The sequence below is a fragment of the Vulpes lagopus genome, chromosome 17, assembly GCF_018345385.1.
Source record: "Vulpes lagopus strain Blue_001 chromosome 17, ASM1834538v1, whole genome shotgun sequence".
In the NCBI taxonomy this organism is placed as follows: domain Eukaryota; kingdom Metazoa; phylum Chordata; class Mammalia; order Carnivora; family Canidae; genus Vulpes; species Vulpes lagopus.
The window spans coordinates 40,536,610-40,557,066 of record NC_054840.1 but is presented as its reverse complement, the minus strand read 5'-3'; the positions used below and the strand labels follow the sequence as shown (position 1 = coordinate 40,557,066).

The 20,457-nt window shown below is 37.8% G+C and overlaps 1 protein-coding gene and 1 pseudogene across 3 annotated transcripts in view; both read left to right on the top strand.

Annotated features, from left to right (window-relative positions):
* CTNND2 (catenin delta 2) overlaps nt 1–20,457 on the top strand; it is a 901,977-nt gene that overhangs the window by 79,657 nt on the left and 801,863 nt on the right. The window lies entirely within an intron of this gene.
* LOC121477594 lies at nt 295–1,206 on the top strand (annotated as a pseudogene).

Below are 20,457 nucleotides of genomic sequence, written 5' to 3'. Positions count from 1 at the left end.
CCAAAAATATCAGTTGCTAGGGAAGTATTTGAAAATGCATGCCAGTTCATACAAGACCCAATTAACAGTAGAAATAGTTGAATAGACTTCCATAACAAGTGGTAGTGGATGAGAGTTATTCAGGCTATTAAAATGATAAATTAAAGAAGATACTTCAGATTGTAACGGCATTCCAGGGTTTGGGTGGCTAAGGCAGAGCTATGCTATTTCATTTTATTCTAGAAGAATGTAGTACAAATGAGATTCTGGATTTCAGGAGTAAGACTTTCTGTCAACCTTGACTTCTCTTTGGATATGGAGAAAGCAAAAGGCAAAAAGGCCTCCACGAAGTGGGCGGGGGGAGACTATCTGGCTGGCCAATCCCAACCTGTATTGGAAGAAGCCAAAGAGAAACAGCAGGCGTATGGTGAACCAAAGTTACCAGGAACCTCAGCAAGTGGGACCAAACGGAAGAGATCTATGAAAGAAGGCAAAGCTTCCTGTTCAGAAAAGACGGCACAAGAGAGTACAAGAGTAAGAATTCTGAAGAAAATCCCAGTTCCTCCATTACCTTTGAAACTACCACCAGCCAACTTGCTTCACCAAGACATCCCGTGGGCCTGGTGCTAAGAACTCCAGCTGAGCACCAAAGGCCAGAAATTAGATGTATATAAGCGAACCTGCGAATAGGCTTACCCAGATCAAAAGAAGAACTTTCCTGTCACCACAGAGGAGGCCAAGATTCTCACCCAGACACAAAGAAGGTTGATGATGGACAAGGGGGAAATGTCTCTGGAAAGTCCTGGAACAAAGATACCTTCTGATGGAACCTACCCTCCTGAAGTGGCTGCCCCTCCTGAGGGGTCTGATGCTCTCCTGGAAGGGGTCAATACTGTTGTTGTGACCACTTTGGCCCCAGATTCCATGTTTGCCTCCTGGTCCAGAATTGCAGCCCGGGCTGGGAAGATGGAGACAGTGGCATCGCCACAGGAAGCCCACGGTGCCAAGTGGTGTGTGGTCCGTGGGAGAAGTATGCCTGCAGGCACAGAAGGTTGGGTTCACCTGCAATTTCATGCAGGACAAACCTGGGTGCCTGAAAAGCGGGGGAGAGTATGCGCCCTCTTCTTGCTCCCCGCTTGTAACTTTCCACCCCCACAGGTGGAGGACAATATGCTGTGTCCCAAATGTGTTGGCAGGAATAAGGTGTTAATGAAAAGCCTCCAATGAACTTTCAATAGCAGGAAAAGGGACACAGCTATGATTATAATCAATGGTACAAAGAGAACTACAGTCAACTCTGTGGTGACACTGATGGCCGGACTGTAGGCAGCTCACACCCTCCATGCTGCCTGCTTACAGGGACACAGGCTAGTGCATTGCAGATTACCCTCCAACCTCCACTGGGGCCTGTGGCTTCATGGGTTGAGATGCAGGAGCTCTTAGATTTTAAATTGGAAGAGCATTTCAGAAATTACCATTTCTTCTATTTAATAAGAAGAAAAAGTCATTCATACTACCAAATGTTTACCCTTCTGAAATAGATTTGACCTTAACTTCTTTTAAAGTGGGAATCTGAGCCTCGCCTGGCAGAGGGTTTGGGGGTGGGGGGTGGAGTGGAAAGTACAGGTGTGCTTCCACACTGGATTTCTCTGCAATTCCAACTTCTCCAGAGACGGCTACACCTTCTTAGGTTCGTGACTTCAGGCTGTTGAGTACTTTAAACCAAAGGGAAAGCTGTTATTCTTTCCCACTCCCAAAAACATACTCTTAATATAGAAAACATTTTTTGATGTTTTCTTAATAACCTGAGACCTCTATGGTATGTCTCTGGGATAATAATGTGGAACACTTTGCAGGTATTATTTCTACTTGTAACTATCATGTGTGTTTCTACTGCTTAAAAATATTTAAGGGTACTTCTGAATCATAAATTCATAATGTATTGGATTTTAAATTGTATATAAAATCATCTATTGTATATAGGGGGCCATATGCATTGTGGGCAAATTCTTAATATTCTTAACTCAGAATTAAGCTAAAAATCATGGTTTTCTTTGGCATGATTCGTTTTTTTTTAAACCATTCAAATGAAGTATGAGTAACATTTTAAAAAAAGCTATAGGTTTAATGTATATAATTTGATGAGTTTGATTCATTTATAATTTTTGTGTCCTTCCTAAATTTATAGTCCTGCAGTTCTTAGAAAAGATTTTTTTTCACTTGTGTTCTTATGGCAGTTTCCAACATCGTTTTATTGTTGTGGATTTGGAGATTCTGAAAAATTTTTCCCCCTCTCTAATGTACTGGAAGGAGTAGTAGAGTTAGAAAGTTTGTAACCATTAGGATATGGACAGATTTGGGCAAGAATCCTCAATAAATGTTAAAAATGTTAAAAAAAAGAAATTCTGAAAAATCCCAATTGTAGGGTTTTATTAAAGCTTATATCGAGTGTGTATGTACTTTTAAGTGTTTTGTTTTGTTTTGTTTTGTTTGTGTGTGTGTGTGTGTGTGTGTGTGTGTGTGTTTTGCTTTGTTTTGTTTTGTTTTGCAGTGGGGGGATGACAGTTCAGGTTGCTTTGGCCCTATAAAGCAGGAAAAAAATTCCACTCAGAATTGAGTGATCATAGGAATTTATTGTTTGACTTATTTGAAAAGTCTGCAGGTATTGTGGGCTTCAAGCATGGTTTGATCAGGGTTCTATGACTTGTCTATGTGATTGCCTTCACTTTTCCTCTTTAAGAAGAAGCTTGATTCCAGGCATCTTCCATTATCATAAAACAAAGGTTGCAATAGTTCTGAATGTCACATTTCCAAATACATCTACTGGAGAAAGGAACCTTCTTTTTCTTGTCACCAAACAGAAATACTCAGGTTTGCTTTTATTTGTCTATCTTAGGTTTTGCCCACATGTGTATTGTTCACTGAGGTCAATGAAATGACCTGCTTGGATTAGCTGAGACCTGGGTTGCTGACCATTTACTACCCTAGGGTTTGTCACAGTGTGGTGTTTAAGTCAATTCAACACAAAAGCCATGGCCCCTGAAAAATGGACTAGGAAAGGAATAAATGATGGAGAGATCCCTACAGCGTCTGCTCAGTGGGGGAATGTGAACTAGGAACCTAGAAAAATAAATAGGGGCCCTGTCATGTCAGCCTCAGCATAGTTTCCGGGCTTGTAGTTATGGGAGGACAGAAGGGATTTGGTCTATTTCCAAATTGACCTCTAAACTAAAGAACACATTTTTTACAGAATTAAGAAACATTCTAATAGTCCTAAGACTTGAAATAGAGCTGGAATTGCAAGGATTGCAAACATGGAGTAATGATAATGACCTGCAGTTCTAATTAATGTAATTAATTTGATTCCTGCCCCTCAGGTGCTGTCTCATCTTTATTCAGATGCCGGTGATCTCAGGGAAGACATCTTGATCCACTCCATTTAAGAAAGCAGCATCTCACCCAGCAATTCCAATTCACTTTCTCTGCTTGGTTTCTCCAACACAGCTGGACATTTCTAAAGTACTAGTTTATTTCAGTGTGTAGTGTTCATTTCTCTCTTGTAGAAGATACGCTCCACAAGGGCAGGGCACATTAGACTGTTTTGAACATTTGATTGTAGTAATGCTTTCATTGTCTAATAAATGCCTCAAGTAGAGATACATTACCACGTATCCTTTTATTACATTACAATAGCACTTTAAGTTTATAGGGATAGCCATTTTACTAAAGATTTTTAAGGAAGATAATGGAACAGAAAAGCATGCACATATCTTTCTGAGGATGCCACGTCTGATGCTGTTCCTAATCTAAGACACTGCCAATTTCTTCTCTTCATCCAAGGGCAGTGTGTTAGTTGACTCTGGCTGCTGTAACAAAATACCACAAACTGGAGGGCTTAAACAACAGAAATTTATTTTTTTGAGTTCTGGAGGCTGGAAGATCAAGGTTCTCGTCAAATCAGTTCCTGGTGAGGACTTTCTTCCTGACTAGCAGATGGCCACCTTCTTGCTTTTTCCCCACATAGTCTTTCTTCAGTGCATGGAAGCAGAGAGAGAGAGAGAGGAGGCATGCACATGCAAGCTACCTGTCTGATGTCTCTTCCATTAAGGACACTAATCCTTTCAGTCAGGGCCCCATCCTTAGGACCTCATTTAACCTTACCTATCTCTTTCTTTCCTCCAAATACAGCTACCCTGGGTTAGGGGTCAACATATGAATTTGGAGTGGAGAGTTGGGAGATACAAACAGTCCATAACAGGCAGTTTACCTGTAGATCCAGTGTCTAGAAAGAAATTAGGCTATCAAGCCTTAATTTTTTAAAAAAGATTTTATTTATTTATTCGTAAGAGACACACACAGAGAGAGAGAGAGAGAGAGAGAGGTAGAGACATAGGCAGAGGGAGAGGCAGGGTCGCTGGGGGGAGCCTGATGCGGGATTCAATCCCAGGACCCCAGGATCACAACCTGAGCCAAAGGCAGATGCTCAACCACTGAACCACCCAGGTGCCCCTCAACCCTTAAACTCTATGTGATTTTACTAATCAGATCCTCTCATTATTGAAATGGGAGAGTTCATGAATACTTATTCCCCTTTATCTTTAAATGCCAAAATGAAAATAGATCAGAAGCTTAATTGACTTTTTAGCACTTAAGCAATGCATAATATAAACCTAGGACTCAACTGGACCCTGTCTAATGCAAATTGAAATTGGGTGGATCTAGCTTTTAAATGCACAAAGTGGAAGCATTTGCTACTTTACGTATTGACTTATGTGAAGAGAACTTCCGATAGCCTATTACATTTATTTGTCATTAATCATCTTATTTCATGACAGCCTTTTAGAAAAATCTAGTTTAGGATCAGTCCATTGTGCTACATATGTGCACTCATATGTGTGATCAAGAGGGCAATGAAATAACCAAATCCTATCAGCAATTCTGCTGACCCATTAAACTGAGCACTGGAGATGGTGTTGTAAGTTCCCCAAGCAGTATTTAACTATCTTCTCTGTAGTTAATACTGTCTACCCAGATCTCAGTTAAGCAGCTTTGTTGTGTGGTGGAGAGAGTATGGCATTTGGAATTGGAAGGCCAAGGTCATATTTTAGCTCCTCTGTAAACTATGTGAGGAAGTTTGTACATGTGGTTCAGTTCCCTCCATGTCTCAGATCCCAGTTGGTTCCTAGGAAATCCAACAAGTATTTGTTGGCTGAATGTAAAATCCTCATATATTTCTAGTAATGTCTTTTAAATGTAAACTTTTCATTTTTAGGATGCTTTCTTATGGCTTAATGTATAATCAGCACATCTAACTCAACATAAACTATGGTAAAGTTCATATGATCCATACAAAATATGTTATGGATACAAATAGAAGAGCCATTTTCACCACTGCATGTCACAAAGTGTGTCTTTTTTTAAAAATAGATCCTTAAGTACTGATTCCAGGTGTTGGCTAATTTATCCTAGGATTTTAGGCTCACATTTAAAGTAGTATGACGACATTTAATTAGCTGATTTAAGAGGTTCATCACTTTTCATTTTAATCAATAGCATACCTGCATACATACATACACCCACATGCACACACCAGTAATTTGGTTGCTCTCCAAATTACAATCATGCCTTATAATAAGCGTTAGAAACGAAGTTGTTTTTTGAGTTAATGGTTTTTCTGACACAACACAATTGATGTAATTGCAAATTATATTTTATAGTAGATGAAAAAATGCTCATTTTAATTTAGAAATCAACATTTGTTAAAAGTAGTAATCCACATTTAAAAATTTAACGCAACGCACATTTAATTTTCAAAACATTGCTCCAGGCAGTGGCTTGACATTTCTTATAATTGATCAGATTGCTTTTCAAAATTAAGCTAAAAATTAATTTACTGTAGTAAATTCTTGAAAACACTATGAGTATCATCCCAAACGCCACAACCGTCCTTAATAAACGCCTTTCTTCTTTTTCATCATCAGTGTCATACTTATTCTTAATTGCTTTTTAAGCTTATGTCATAATCTTAGCAATTTAACTCAAATTAACATGATGGCTCAGATGGCAGCTTTAGCAAATGCTCAGAAAATGTACATAATACCATTTAAAACTACTGTGCTAGATACTAGATTTGGATTTTCTGTATAAAATATAATGTATTATATGCAAATATATTTCATATAGTAAAAAATATGAAGTTCCACTTGAGTGCATATGGTGTTACATTCAGTTCTTACATTTAGGATGCCAAGTTTTTCTGGGCACGTGATATTCTCAATATTTTAAAAGTAGGGTACTGTAAGTTTCCATGCTTTTTGCTTCAGGGACTGATTCTTTAACTCATTGACTGGATCATTAATGCCAATGTTTATAGCTGGTATTGTTTCTTAAGTTCTACTGTACCATTGAGAACTCATGCAAGTTCTCCCTCCCGTATGACAGTGACCTCCCTCATGCCCTGAGCTCTTCAACCATTATGGATTGTACCATGTATTTGACAGAATATGCCATTAATTGTTTATAGTTGTTTTTTGGTTGTCCCTGACTAAATTGTGAGCCTTTAGTGAGCTGTGACCCGTTCCTGTATGTTGGTATAGAACAGAGCTTTACTTTATCCTTGTGTACACCTGGTGATAAGTCAGTATTTGGTGGTGATGATGGAATGTTACTTGCAGTTGGAGGCCTGATTCTACCCTGACTTAGTACTTTTGCCTCTTTTCCCTGGCATTAGATAGGCATTTCTACCATGGCTTATTTCTTTATCATTTGTTAGATTCATGCTTTCAGGATATCCAAAGAGGTTGAGTCAGTTCAGAGTTAGGTAATGACATTAGGAACGTGTTTCTTGATTTTTGAAATAACCTTCCCAGTATAGAGTCTAAGAAAAGATGACTAGGTTTGAATCTTGCCAGTTTATTGTGACACACATATACTTTCAGAATTTAGACTGTCCTGAAGATTCATCTTTTATGTTTGATTGTGTTATGTATGACTTTATATCACTTTGAAAGTGATATGATTCCATGAATGCTAGAATAAGTGGAGAGCCCATTTAGAATTCAGTTGTATTAAGAGGCTTAAAATAAGGTTGCCACAGTTAAAAATCTGATCATGGAAATATCCAGATTTTCCATCATATCACAGAAAGTTTGTACTGTCGCAGTTTGCATAAACATTCAAATATTAGCTCAGTTCTCAACCTGTATCACTCCCAGGGAGTTAAGTTCTAGGAATCTTCCTTCCATGAAAACCACAGATTGAAGTGTTCCCAAGCAGTCTCAGTGATGATAATTCTGACACCTTTCCCTTCTTAGTGGACTTGGGCCATTATGGCTCAAGTTAATTCCCTCTGAATCATTTTGGATGTTTTATTGGTAGTCGTCAGTACGCTCCTTTCCACTTTCAATGTCTTTTGTAGTAAATACACATAATGCAGTTTGAAACTGCTGAGCTTCTGGTCATGTAAACATTGTAATGAAAGTACCCTTTGTATTTCAGTACAGATCAGTTCTGCTGAAATCTTTATAAACTGTAGTCCAATTAATCCATGTTCCAATGGGATGGAGTAAATAACTGAAGAAGGATGAAATAATTTTAAGAGATCTTGGTATCAGATTTGGCATGTGTAGTTGATTGTTCAAGGGCTAGCTAGTCTGACGAGTGCAAGTTCTCAGTGCCTTACCTGTGATTTGGAGATGCATGAGGCTCTGAAAACCAAAGGTTCTTTTATATGTTCATGGAAAAATCATTAGGGACCACATCTCACCTGGACTGATGCACAGTTAAATATAGTCCCTGTTCATCCCACTTAATGTGAATGCTCACATTTTGGCTGGAAATATCAACAGGCTTGGTTATGAGTACTACTCCAGACCTTGCTGGGAGTGGTATGTAAAAATGGTCAATGCAGCATGTTTCTAAATAGAAGAGCAAAAGAACATGGAAACACTTACAATTCCAAGGATACAGATAACCAACTGGGGAGCCTGTAAAATATGATAGTTAATAATTGGCTCTGCTAAGGAAATGATGGGGTTGTGATCAGGCTTGAGAAATGTTGCTGTGTTTTGGGAAGTGCAGAGATGTTGGTTCCTGTTGCTGACTTTGCTGTTAAGGGTGGTGGTTTATATTTTCCTTAGTGTGAGTGCCTATGATAGAGGGATGAAAGAAAGCAGGTGAGGCCAACGTGGTGGACAGGCCAGCCAGGAGGGGGAAACAGTAAGGAAGAATGTCTAGTTGTAGCGGAAATCAACTTCTGGTAGCTCTGGAAAGCGCCACAGAACAGTTGTCATGAAACTTATTTGAAGGCCCAGAGCCACAGAAAGGTCCTGAGGGGATCCGGTTCTAAATTAAAGAATTCCCAGTGAAAGTTAGGGTTAGTTTAAGCAGTGATTGAGCTTAGTACTTACTGTGCTGCATTGTGACTGCTGTTTCCATCTCTGCGCCCCACTGGACCGTAAACTCTGATGAGCATCGCAGTTTTCCATCTCTGTGTTTGGGGGAGGGGTGCTCAGCTCCTGGCACAGGGCCTGCCAGGTGGCGGGTGTTCAGTAAATGCTTGGGAATAAGTGAATCAAGCATGTTTTGTTATGCTCCAATAACTGTAAGTCTGCACATTTTGTTTTAAATGTATGATGTTTAATGTGGTACCATAGAGTAGGAAAAGGAAGAAGAGTGGCCACATGTTTCTAGAATCCCTTTGGACAGAGAAGTGGGATTGATTTTCAGACTGCGGTGCTTATGCTGTCCCATCTCAATGTTAATATAGCGTGGTACCCTACATCTGATGAGAATATCTGTTGTGAGGAGCAACTATTACTAATGGAATATTTCCTGTTTTCCTTTTGTACCAAAGTGAAATGTAAGGGAGAGAACCATTGTAGAAAGCAGCATATAACCTACTCAGACACAATCATGAATAATACAAGTTAATTTATAGGCTTAGCAGTTCTAATAATAATGGCTGTGTTAATATATATTTGATAGAAAAAACATGGCATGTGTTTCCTTTTGGTTAAGTAAGCCCATGGGAACGTGCAGACGATGCTCATATGCCTTTGTTCCTGGGTCTTGGTGCATGCAATTTGTAGACTGAGTCTCAAGGGGAAACATTTGGCTTTGCACACGCAAATCTATAATGATCATATGGCTAACAAGTCTAAAGCTATATTAGAGAATATGTCTGCATTTTCCTGCATTTCCAATCAATTCTCTGTGTTGATCACGGTTCTGAATTGGATATTGTATATCCTCATTCCGTGGGACTTGGTAACCTCAGTACCATATCTGTTGAAGTAATACTGGGGACCATTGATGGCAGTTTTTTTTAGCACTTTTTTTGTTTTCTGGTGCTGCAAGATGCTCCAGGCTCATCTTGTACTGTCCCTGCTACCGTTCTGGGGATCAGCCATGTTTCCAGAGAGCCCTGGCTCCTTTTATTGGAGAATAGGGTGTACTCCTTGCTCCTGGGGTATCCTTGTGTTAGACCCTCTCTGGTGACTGGGCAAGGAGTACATGTGTGGGTACTGAGTATATTTACCTATCTATAAATGTTTCCATACGTAGCCATCTGTATCTATATGAAACTACATACTACAACTCTACTCCCTTAGGACATGGATCATTCTATTTCCTCCCTGTGTAACTTCCGACTCTAAATATGAGAAATCCTCCCACCCATCTGCCACCCATTTACTTTAGTGTTCAATGACAGTTTACATTTACAGGAGGAGCAGAATTGTTAACCTGTAGCTCTGTGGAAAACAAAAACTAGATTACAGTGCTTCAAGACAATTGATTTTCCTTTAGTGCCACAGTCTGCACTCACTTTCAAAGTTACCTAGGTCACTCTGTCTTTGCCCCCCTACTGCCTTCAGTGAGATGATTCCATGCTTGTAACACCGGCAGATTGCTTTGTCACATTTTGCATTCCACTCTTAGATTCCCCCATCTCCTAAATGAGTTTTAAACTTTGCATACACTAAGTATCCCTCTTGTGCTGTAAAGTTCTGTGGGTTTTGAAAAATGCATATTATCATGTCTCCACCATTACAGTTCAATGGAGAAACAGCTTTAAAATATCCCCTGGGTTGCACTGGTCATCTTTGTTTTCCTTCCTCAAAACCTTTTGTCAGAGAGATATGGATGCAGAGATGAGTCAAAACTTGGTTATAACCAAGTTTTGACTATCTCATGTAATTTACTGAATGCTCCACTAAAAGTGAAAAGGAGAATGTTTGATTGGGTACAGATGGTTATCAATGTATCAGGTGTTGACCTTTGTGATCACCTGACTGGCTCACTGCCACTGCCCAGCATCATGTTAGCTTGGGAAAAGATCGGAATGCCAGCTTCAAAGTATAAGGTTTCTACTGAATCCGTACTGCTTTTGCATCATTGTAAGTGTAAAGATTGTAAGTTGAACCATCATAAGTTGGGATTGTCAGTATTTAGAGTCATACAGTCTGTAGCCTTTTCAGACTGGCTTTTTTCCTATAATAATAGGCATTTAAGATTCATCCGTGTCTTTTCATGTCATGGTAGTTCATTTCTTTTTATTGCAGAATAATAGTTCATTCTGTGGATACCCCCAGTTTATTTATTTTTTCACCTACTGCAGGAAACTTTGCTTGCTTCCATTTTGGGTAACAATGAATGAGGCTGCTGTAAACATTCACATGGGGGTTCCCCCAGCTTTACTGAGATATAGCTCACATGTAACCTCCTATAAATTTAACATATACAGTGTGATGGTTAGACATGTTTTCAAGTACTTTGCATAGGTAACTAGGAGTGTAATTGCTGGATAGTATATGAAGACTATTTAGCTGACAAATTGTCTTCCACAGTGGCTGAACTGTTTCACATTCCCATCACCAATGAGAGTTAGGTTGTTCTGTATCTTTAACAGCAATTGGATTATCAAGGTTATTTATTAAATTTTTTAGCTGTTCTAATAGAAGTATAGCAACATTTCATTTTTGTTTTAATTTGTGATGTATTTTTAAAAAGGAGCAATGGCTTTTACTTGAAATAGCATCTATCTAGAAGTCCCTGAGTCAAAGTATTGGCCAGTCTTAACCCAGAAAGTATGAAGACTTTGAAAAAGTGGAGAACTCATAAGAATCCTCGGCATAAAAATTAGCAGTTAAAATATAGTACACTTTTTTTTTTTTACAAATCAGATTGGAGCAGAAAAAAAATGTGTAAGAAAAGAAAAAAAAAAACCAACAGCAATATAGCAGGATCAGATATGGGGAAGAGTAGACACTGACTGTAAAACATTGAATTCTAGGAGGACTGGTATAACATTGTATGAGTCCTGAAATCTCTGTTTGAAACAGTAGCAGAAACAGGTTGTAGAATGGGAAATAAACTTCCTTCCTCTCATATTGGAAGACACTGGACAATGACAGCCAGCAACATACTGGAAAATGAGCTATGGGAATCACATGGAACAGAAAGGGTTATTTCCATAATGTTTCATTAGCCTTTAGTTGGGTGGCTCTTTCTCTCACTCCTCAACCATTGAGCAGAAGCCCTGCTGAGCCCACCTCTGAAGTATCACTCAGCACCCAGTCAGCAGCTGGATGATGGCAATAGCTTATTTACTCAGTCTTGTACTTTGTAGGTCTTTTTCCCCATTGGAACCAAAATGCCCTTTCAAAAACACAGAGTTAAATTGCTCAGTGGATCTTCGTTCTGTGAATGTTGGGATATCTTAATTAAATCTTGTGTAAATGCATAGCCTTCTCTCTCTTTTTTTTTTTTAAGATTTTATTTATTCATGAGAGAGAGAGGCAGAGACACAGGCAGAGGGAAGCAGGCATGATGTCGGACTCGATCCTGGGACTCCAGGATCACGCCCCGGGCTGAAGGCAGGCGCTAAACCGCTGAGCCACCCAGGGATCCCCTACAGAGCCTTCTTTATAAACCTTTCGTATATCAGAATTCCATCTTCTTTCCCTTTATGTTCTAAAAATCTTGAAATGTGTCCAGGTCCCTCATATTTGGTGCTTCAAGGCAAATCAGGGCCACTACACTATAAGTCTTTGAAGCAAAGATTGTGTTTGTTATGCAGTTGCCCGTATCAAGGACTCAAAGCTTGCTAGTTGAATGAATATATATTTGATAAAGTGATATTCATTACAATACAATTAATAAGTAGAATTATCCGAATAAGTTATAATAAATAAGTTAGGATAGATCCATATAGGGGACTGCTATGTACTATTAAAATCATGTTTGGGTTGTATCCAACCTGGTAAAGTATATGCACTTTAACAAATAATAAATAAAGCTGTTTATATAGTATTCCAGGATCAGAGAGATATGGATGCAGAGATGAGTTTGGAAAAAAAAGTGTTAAAACATCAATATATTCACATCTCCTAAATGTCAGAATTATTTTCCTTTTTGGGCTTTTTCTGTATTTTCCAAATATTCTATAATTAATTATGAAGTTGCTTATTTTTTTCAAAATTTGTTATAAAATATATTTTCATTATTTAGAACACTATATTCAGCTCAAAATAACTGATTATTGTTTAGTGATTTGGTATCATAGTATTGCTTTTAACTTTGACAATAGGGAAGTGCTAGTTTAGAATAAAAGTGAAACTTATAAATATACAATATGATTAAGGGTATATAAGCAGATGTGAAAACCATAAAGCCAAAAAATAATTGCTGCCTATGGAGATACCCAATTATATACCTGGAATGTGCCAGCCGTTCTCATTTCAAGCACTTTTAGATACAATGTCCCCCCAGAAGCCTTGCAAAAATGGAAACTATAATTGCTGAATTATCATAGGTGCAGCTAGCACTGAATCTAGACATCTCTGTACCTGCTCAAATTACATTGTTCGCAACTGAGCAGAGGCCCAGGTTTTGTTATTAAATACAGAGCCAAAAACAGATGTGAGATTTAAAAGATCTGAAAGCAACTGTATCATCGATTCAATGCTTTGTACTTAGTAAACGCAGTTATCTCTGTTCCTCACCCTAGGTGAGTACGAGTTTGCTCATTATTACATTTGTTCTGTATTGGCTCAGAAAATAAAACCACTGTGCAAACTTACACAAGAGCTCCATGCTTAACTGGTACCTATCAGCTATCAAGACATTTTGCCAGTATGCTGTTTGACTCCGGGAACAACAACAATGGAAGAATGTGTTCATTGCGGAAGAAAAAATAGTAAAAGATAATTATGGAAGAACACCCTTGGAAGGGTCTAAACCAAAAATTATTCCTGTAGGAAATTAGCTTCTTAAATACTTCTTTCTTTTAGCACTGGTAGATACAAAGGACACCTCATGAAAAAGTCACGAAACACTCTATGTTCTTCCTCATTAGTTAATTAGAATGTTACTGCTAGTCGACAGGACATTTTCTGAAAGTCGGAAGGTGCAAAAAGGGAATTCCAAAATGGGTTTTATGATTCATAAATACTGTAGAGGCTCTCCTACTTTATCGTTGAGCTTTAAATATAATACTCAGGTTTAAATAAGAACGATCAGGCTTCCTCTCAGCTGAGGGTTTTATGACAACGCTACTCAGCCTGTTTTATCTTACTTTATTTCATTTTTGTCACTTGTTCCATATATTGAAGAAGAGTCAGAGGAAAATACTGTTTTAAAAGCTTCTTTAGCTGACTGAAAGGCATGCCATTGTTTCCCACTGTAACCTGGATACACAGCAGAGTGTTTGGTACACAGTAGGACCGTAACGAGTGTCTGCTTCATGGACAAATCAGTCAAGGAAATTATGCTGGTTAGTTCTGCTAATTAGATCATGATGCTCAATAGTGCCCTTGGTATGTGTTCTGTGATTTCATGAATACAGTACTTAGGATATCCTACCTAGACTGAGTTTTGAAGTGTATGTCTCCAGGTGTTTTATGTTATTAAGAATCACACGGGTAGTATCCGATGTTAGGAGCTCAGATGTCTTCATGCCATACTGTTATTGAATCATCTTGGCCTTCAGCTCCTGTCAAGAATTCCATATATGCTGGTAAGTGGCTACATAGGGTACACTACATAGGCTACATTGCCCAAAATAGTACTCTGTAATGTAATTATTTAAAGATTTTAGTTCCATTCAACATTTACTCAACATCTATTATGTATCAGGCTTTTCTCATATACTTTGTCATTAAGTCATCTCAATAGCTCATGAAGTTGATATTATTAATTAAATTTTGGGGAACATATTACTGAGGATAAGAATTCAGTTGACTTACTAATAAGTAGCTGAGTGTACCGCCAATCCAACAAGATTCTTTAATCAAAATCTACCACTCCGGGCTGTCCCTTTTAGAAATAATTTAAGATGGAGTTTGGGGTAGTAAAAAAAATATATGCAGTGTTTTGATATGAGTCTGAATCTCTGTTTTGCTGTTCATTCTATAACTTTGAGTAAATTACATAAACTTTCTCAGCCTCGTTTTTTGCATCTGCAAACCATACCTTGACCCGCATAATTTAAGTGTCATGTAAGTAGCTTCTGTGGCTATTTATGCTGTTAGGACATTGTTTCATGATAAAGTATCACTAGCACTTAAACAACATTGAAAAGCCTCTTCTCTGTCCAAGTTGAGATTTGGACAGCAAAGGGGGTGATGTTTTATAGTAGCGATACAGTAACACCTCATGTCTTCTCCCATTAAATTCTATATAGGTGTCCATAATTTGCCTGAAAGAAAATAAGTGCATTGAAAATAATTAACTTAATAGGGGGACTAAAAATTTATAAAAATAAGTACTTGATGATTAAATGTCTTGAAAACACATACATACTTCAAAGGGGGGCAACAGTAAAAGTGTACAGGTTAAGCTATGAAATTCGGCCACAAGACAAAGACATAGATACCAGCAAAGAATCCACATCTTTACTACAAGAGGTAAAACATGAACAGAGCAGGGCACCTGGCTGGCTCAGTCAGAGGAGCATGTGACTCTTGATCTTGGGGTTCTGGTCCCACATTGGGTGTAGAGATATTACTTAAATAAATAAACTTTAATAAAACTAAAAAAAAAAAAAGAATAAAACCTGTGGTAAACAAAACCAATATGAGATTAAAAGCATCACCAGTGAAATAAAACTGTAGAAATTAAAGATAGAGGGGTGCCCAGGTGGCTCAGTTGGTTAAGCATCTGCCTGTGGCTCAGGTCATGACCCTGGGCCCCAGAATGGATAAACTGGTTTCCAAAGTGACAGAACATATGCCACATACTAACTTGCTAAATATTTCCAAGGTGAAAAGGGTAATTGAGTTTTCAGTTGGAGAGACATTATAGAGTCCTAAGAAAAAAAGTAAAAGCACAAGCCAGTGCAAAGAGGATTACTCATAAAATTTACAAACACCAGGAGAATATTAGTATATGGCATAAATTAAAAAGTGTGCAGTGTGCATAAGGCAACTATTTTGATTGCTTTTCCTACTAAATGAAAGGTGTGATTTTATATATATATGTATGTATGTATGTATTATATGTATATATATGTATATATGTGTGTTATATGTATATATATGTATTATGTATTTCACTAAGTAATGTATATGTATATGAGTAAGAGTATCTATAAGATGACTATATGTATGTACATATACACAAATATATACATTCCAATATTATTTTACTGAAATAAAGTAGTGTTATAAAAATGAAAAATTTACCTAAATGTTTCTCCACAGATTCAGGACCATTTTATTCTTTTTTTTTTTTTTTTAAGATTTTAGCTATTTATTTATTTATTTATTTTTTTATTTTTTTTTTTTTTTAGCTATTTATTTTTGAGAGAGAGAGCACAACAAGCAGGCAGGGAATAGCAGAGGAAGGAGAAGCAGGCTCCATGCAGAGCAGGGAGCCAGATGCGGGACCTCTCCCAGCACCCTGGGATCATGACCCAAGCTGAAGGCAGATGCTTAAGCAAGCGAGCCACCCAGGCGCCCCAGGACTACTTTTCATCTTCAGCAGAAAGCTGTGGTATGACTGTGGAAATAGAGGAAAGGTACCAGTTGGTGATCTGGCCTGCTTTTACAATGACACCATTGATTATAAAGCATCTGGGCGAACAAGTGAAATTCTTAACAAAACCAAACCATAATTTAGCAATATTCTAAGTGTTATTGCTCAACAGTAAGTCAGTCTCATCATGAGGAAAAAAAAAGGTGAACATTCAACATGCTACCCTCACGGACTGAATGTTTGTGTCCTCCCCAAATGCCTGCGTTGGAACCCTGTTTCCCCAGGGTGTTGGTATTTGGACGTGGGGCCTTTGGGCGGTGCTTATGATGAGGTGGGGTCTTGGGGCAGAGCCCTCCTGAAAGGGGTTGGTGCCTTTGTAAGAGTCGTGAAAGCTCTTGTTGCTCCTTGCTCTCTACATGTGAGGAAACAGCAGAACATAAAAGCCAGGAAGCAGACTTCTTCTGGACACTGGATCTGCTGGCTCCTACATCTGGGACTTCTAGGTTCTAGAACTGAGACGTAAATGTTTCTTTAAACCGTTGTGTCTGATATTTTGCTACAGCAGACCAGACTGACTATGACAGTCACTGGAAGGGATTTCGTAATGGCATAAAACAAGCATGCAACTTCTGCATGATCAACCAAGAAGTCATGTGGTGACTCAGTAGAGGTATTGTCTGTGAAGGAAGGACAACTCGTTCACAGTGACAAACATATGAAATAATTGGTAATAAGCCTTAATCCAGTGGGACATGTGATCTACCTGAAGAAAACTAAGAAATTTCATTTGAAAATATGTGTATTCTTACTTTATTTTATTTTATTTTATTTTATTTTATTTTATATTTTATTTTTTTGCTTTTCTGGTGATCATACCATTTGTTCTTGTACCCAGATATACTGTACTCCTGTGCTTTGGAGAAAAGCTATAATGGTGGCTCAGGAAATATTTCTTGACTGCATGAATAAAGGTTCTGAGGCAAGACCCATCTCTCCTGTGGATAACATTTCTGTTCCAAACTATGTTCATTCATCTCTGAATTCCTTGGAACACATTTACTTGTAGCACACACTAAGTTAATTCAAGAACTAGTTATTGTAGTTGCTATTAAAGTATTCTCATTAATAATAATGATAAAATTATAAGTACCTCTGTTTAGGAAAGTGAAACAAAATGGAGATGTCACATATTTAAATCTTAAAACATGAATTGCACTGAAACCTAGGCTTGCTTTTTAGGGACGAATTGCATCTTTATTATTAATATAATTACCTTGAAATGTGCAATAATAGTTTGAATGTGTATAGTGCTAAGTTCCTTAGGGAACAGTGATAAAAGTAAAATGCATGAGGGGAAGCTAACAAACTCAAATTTGAATGCTGCTATTAATATTTTAGGAGAAAGTTTGTTTTCAGTGGTTTAATAATACATCAGTTTTTTAAAAAAAACTTTTTTGAGGGTGAGCTTATTTTTCTGTGGCAATGCATTTCTAAAATAAAAGCAAGTTTGAAAAGATGTTGTCTGACTTTCCAGAAATATCTACCATAAATTGAAGACTAGTCCTGTTGGCTTTTATTTAAGAAAGGTATGTCTTTAATTATTTTCTTCTTAAAAATTTTTAAAAATTTTAATCCCAGTGTAGCTGACATATAGAGTGTTACACTAGTTTCAGATGTACAGTATAGTGATGTACAGCAGTTTCATATATTAGTGCTTATCATGATAAGTGTATAGTTTTTAAAATATTTATTTATTCTTTTCGTGAGTGAGATGTGAGCGAGGCAGAGGCAAAGAGAGAATCCTGAAGCCGACTTCACCCTGAGCTTGGAGTCTGATGGGGGGCTCTATCCTAGGACCCTGAGACCATGAACTGAGCCAAAACCAAGAGTCAGACCCTTAACCAACTGTGCCAGCCAGGTGCCCTGTGATAAGTGTACTCTTAATCCCCTTCAGCAATTTCACTCAGCAAGCCCCCCCACTCACCTCCCTTCTGGCATCCATCTGATTGTTCTCTATCGTTAAGAGTCTATTTTTTGGTTTGTCTCTCTCTCTTTTTTCTCTTTTGTTTTTTGTTTTCTTAAATTCCACATATGGGCAAGATTATTATGGTATTTGTCTTTCTCTGACTGGCTTATTTCACTTAGCATTATACTCTCAAGCTCCATCTATGTTGTTGGAAACAGCAAGTTTCATTTTTTATGGCTGAATAATGGTCTTATATATATTATATAATATATGTATATAATATTTACCACATCTTCTTTATCCATTCATCTATTGATGGACACTTGGGCTACTTCCATTGTTTGGCTATTATTGATAATCCTGCAGTAAACAAAGGGGTGCATCTATTTCTTCTAATTAGTGCTTTCATATTCTTTGGGTAAATACCCAGTAGAGCAATTACTGGATCATAGGGTAGTTCTGTCTTTAGTTTTTTGAGAAACCTCCATTTTGTCTTCCACAGTGACTACACAAGTTTGTATTCCCACCAGCAATGCAAGAGGGTTCCTTTTCCTCCACATCCTTGCCATCGCTTGTTGTTTCTTGAGTTTTTGATTTTAGGTAATTCTGACAGGTATGACATGGTATTTCATTGTGGTTTTGATTTGTGTTGCCCTGATGATGAGGGATGTTGAACATCTTTTTATGTGTCTGTTAGCTATCTGTATGTCTTCTTAGGAGACATGTCTGCTCATGCTTTTTGCCCATTTTAATTGGATTATTTGTATGTTGGATGTTGAGTTATATAAGTTCTTTGTATATTTTGGATACTAACCCCTTATAGAATATGTGATTTGTAAATATCTTCTCCCATTCAGTAGGTTGTCTTCTAGTTTTCTTGATTGTTTCCTTTGCTGTGCAGAAGCTTTTTATTTTGATGTAGTCTCAGCAGTTTATTTTATTTTTTAAAAGATTTTATTTATTTATTTTTAAAAAGAATTTATTTGTTTGTTTGTTTGTTTGAATGGGGAGGGGCAGAAGGGGAGGGAGAGAGAATCCTTAGCTGATTCCACACTGAGTGCAGAGCCTGACAGGGGACTGGATCTCATGACCTTGAGATCAGGATCTGAGCTGAAACCAAGAGTCAGATGCTTAACCAAATGAGCCACCCAAGCCCCCCACCCAATAGTTTATTATTGCTTTTGATTCCCTTGCCTCAGGAATCCTATCTAGAAAGATGTTGCTAACCGCCAATGTCAGAGAAATTCATGCCTATTCTCTCTTCTAGGATTTTATGGTTTTAGGTTTCACCTTTAGGACTTTAATCCATTTTGAGGTGTGTGTGTGTGTGTGTGTGTGTGTGTATTGTGTAAAAAATAGTCCAGTTTCATTCTTTTGCATGTAGCTGTCCAGTATTCCCTACACCATTTATTAAAGAAGCTTTCTCCCATTGCATATTCTTGCCTCCTTTGTCAAAGAGTAATTGATCATGTAACTGTGAGCTTATTTCTGGGCACTTTATTCTGTTCCATTGATCTATGTGTCTATTTATGTGCCAGTACCACACTGTCTTGATGACTACAGCTTTGTAATCTAGCTTGATGTGCAAAATTGTGATGCCTCCAGCTTTGCTTTTCTTTTTCAATATTGTTTTGACTATTCAGGGTCTTTTGTGGTTCCATAAAAATTTTTGAGGTGGTGTTTTTTTCTAGTTCCATGAAAAATGCTATTGGTATTTTGATAGGGATTGCCTTAAATCTGTAGATTGTTTTGGGTAGTATAGACATTTTAATAATATTTGTTCTTCAAATCCGTGGACATTAACTTTCTTAACACTCAGCAAGGAAAAAAATACTGGAAAAGCAAGAATCAACCTCAGATATTTCAGATTTTTGAGATAGCATTCTTATCTATGACTGAAACTGCCTGTTACCTCCTTCAAATTCTGCAGGTTAAAAGAACAATCATTTATAATGTCAGGTATGAATATATCTGCCTATGACTTATACTACATTTTATATGTTGCATTGCATGTTTTAATGTGAAACCTTTTAAAGCAAAACTTTTCTGCTGAATAGTTATTGCCAAAAGATGTTTACAACCATATAAATCCTCTATATTGGTAGAAAACGTAATTAAAATAGGTGGTATGAGTCCACACACACGCACACACACACAGACTAGTGGTTTTCTCAGGAATAGAAGGATTCTAACATACAAGAAAATAGTTCTCAGGAAAATAACATTTAAAATATTTTAAAGAGGGCAGCCCGGTGGCTGAGTGGTTTAGCGCTGCCTCAGCCCAGGGCATGATCCTAGAGACCTGGGACCAAGTCCCACATCAGGCTCCCTGCATGGAGCCTGCTTCTCCCTCTGCCTGTGTCTCTGCCTCTCTCTCTCTCTCTCTCTCTGTGTGTGTGCCTCATGAATAAATAAATAAAATATTTTTAAAAAATATTTAAAGAAGTAAGTTGATATCTGCATTATTTTCGGGAAGTTCTAGTGGGGAATGCAGTTCTCTGCCTTTTCAGCTCATCTGATTTTTGGAGACGGATACA